Source organism: Notothenia coriiceps, unplaced genomic scaffold (assembly GCF_000735185.1).
Source record: "Notothenia coriiceps isolate Sejong01 unplaced genomic scaffold, NC01 NC01_scaffold00028313, whole genome shotgun sequence".
NCBI lineage: Eukaryota > Metazoa > Chordata > Actinopteri > Perciformes > Nototheniidae > Notothenia > Notothenia coriiceps.
Genome location: NW_011361014.1, coordinates 184,527 through 187,349, shown reverse-complemented (window position 1 = coordinate 187,349; position 2,823 = coordinate 184,527).

Sequence of the window (2,823 nt, the reverse complement as noted above, 5' to 3'; positions counted from 1 at the left end):
TAAAGCAAGATCAACAGCATATTGGTTTAGAGAGGAAATAACCATAACATCGGAATTATGATTATTATAGTTAAGAAGTCTCTGAAAATAGCTTGTCTATTGTGCCCTGCAGTACCATTCTATGGAGTTATTGTTTTGGCATACTCCACTCAGCGGGGCTCTGCAGTGTAACAGGCAACCTGAGAGCTCATGTAGCATTAATTGCCTCCCTGGAGTTAAGTTCCCCATGTGGTGCTGCTCATGGTGCCCAGCGCCAGGGTGTGACAACAGTGACGGGAGGTAAAGCGAGTGTGACATACCACCGCCCTTCAGAGGAAGTCAGTGGACTCGTCCCACTCTCTGTCCCCATCCACAGCAGCTTCACCCTTACATCAGGGAGTGTTTGACCCAGCCCCGGGCGGCCACAGCACAGGAAAGGGGATGGGGGAGGTGTGGAAGATTACCGAAATACCCCCACTTCACAGCTGCAACAGGCAGCCTAGCCAGAAGCACTGACACACACACACACACACACACACACACACACACACACACACACACACACACACACACACACACACACACACACACACACACACACACACCGAGTGCAATGTGGTTGATCAGTGGATTTTGAAATAAAAATGACCCTAACCCTAAAATGAAAACGTTTTTAAAAAAAAGTTGGTCCTTATCTTTTGATATATGTGAATACACAGTACACCCACATATTTCTGGCAAGCGAAGAGATAATTTTCTTTACCTCCTAGATCGCTAGCCTTATGATTTTGAATTTAGATTAAATAAGAATAATTTAAAGATACGTTCTGCCTTCTTGTTTTGATTGAGAGGCTGGAGCTGAGCAGCATGTCATCATACGTGGCTGTCTAGTTAATTGTAACAGCATGTTAATAAGACACAAGATTACCCTTGCACTCCTTGACCCCGTGTGGCTCCAGCACTTCCGTAAAGAATGCCTGGAATCAATCAGACCTGAACAAATCTCCTTCTCTTGCCACTTGCTCAGTCTGCTTTCTATCTCACAGAACTTTCTTCAAATATCTCTAATTCTACATTGATTTTTGCAAAATAACAAAGCAGATGAGTGACCAACTGTGTTTTGGGACTTTTTTCTCAAATAGGCAAGAAACGTTTTTCCTCATACAAGGCTAAAAGAGCTGGATAGTGAAACAAAATAACATGACATTTCTGTTGTTCTGTGATCCCTTGACAACATCCTCCAGATGTATCTTCAACTCCAAGCACCAAGATAGGTTGTGGGCGGAGGAATCAATGGCATAAAAAAGAGACAAAGATGGAGTTATTTTAAGCCCTATGTTACCTCTGTGAAAGTGCAGGAATTGTATTGTCCTCCAGCTGAACCAATAGCAACCCTCTTTACCCTCACAGTCTTGGCAAGGGTACATGCAATACCATGTGCCTGTGGGTCTTGGCAATAATGATTGCATGCAAGTACATCTCGGGGGGGAGAACATAAATGGTTGAATAACTTTTCTAACACATAGTGAGCAATGGTTTTGACCTGGGTGGTCTTAGCATCATCAGGCCACAGCACACCATCTGGTGTAAAACAATGAAGCTACTGACTAGATTTTCCAAAAGCTATATTCATCACATTGTAGAATGATATGTATCTTTACTACACATTTGTAAATTATGATTTTGAGTTGGGGGAAGAGATGAGGTCGTAAAACAAGGGCAAAAGCAGAGAGCGATGATCATGTCATATCTTCAGCTTTGCATCAAGTGGTGCTCATTAACCGCTGTAAGGTGTCTCATGTCATCTGCCTCTGATCGTCAGGGGGAAGATGGATGTTCCAGAAGAATTTCCCTGTGATTACAGTTGAACCACGCTCAGGACAGATCCATCAGACCTAGGGGGAAGACATGCTCACTGCCCTGCAGCTCCATGCTATTTCAAGCTTTCTTTCTTTGAACTAAAGATGCTAAAGAGACATGAAACAAGGAATATTGGAGGTTTTGCAAGAAATCAAATGACACCACTGACAAAATTGTATTTAAAATAATTTGTCATCTGAATTCAAACAATGACTTGAAGACTGGAATATTTAATATGCAACAGTAAGTTGGGGTTGGGTTGAGTTTAGATTGTTATGTTCTCTTCTATGTGGTTTGCATTATTCAACAAGTCTTTTTTCCAAGCCCAAACCAGGCCATTTGCATTCAGGCTATCTAGCTAACCACAACTTTGTGTGGAAATAGGGCAGTGTTGTCTGTCTGCTTTCTGCCAGCCAAGCTCATGACCTAAAAGCTGAAAAAGTGCAGCATTGTCAGATGGTGTGTGACAGGTGATGTTTGGCACATCGGTTTTACTTCTTTTTATTTTATTTTGGCTTTTACCTTGGATATAAAGAGAAACATGTCATTGGAATGGGCATGTATTCATAAGAGGTCGCCCACATGATGAGTATTTAACCACATATCATTTGCAGTTATAAGGTAACTTGAAGCCAATTTTAAGCCTTAACTTTGTCCGAGAGATAAACCCTTGTGACTTGAGCCAAGGCGAAATTGTATCTCCAGTTGTGTAACCCATCATTAGAGCAAGATGTCCTGTTTCAAACAGAAACAGACCTCATGAATAACAGCATAATCCAATTTGTGCATAGGAAAGCCCCAGTTAATCTACCCTTACATAAAGTTGTGCAATTTAAAAGATGAGGAGAACAATAAGACAAGGAGATATGCATTTTACCAAGCAAAATAAGTATCTACACTGCTGTTTCGTGCATTCAGTTACAAAGTTTAACCATGACATCCTTCTCTTCCCTACCACCCCATCCCTATTATTTTTCCAGGATG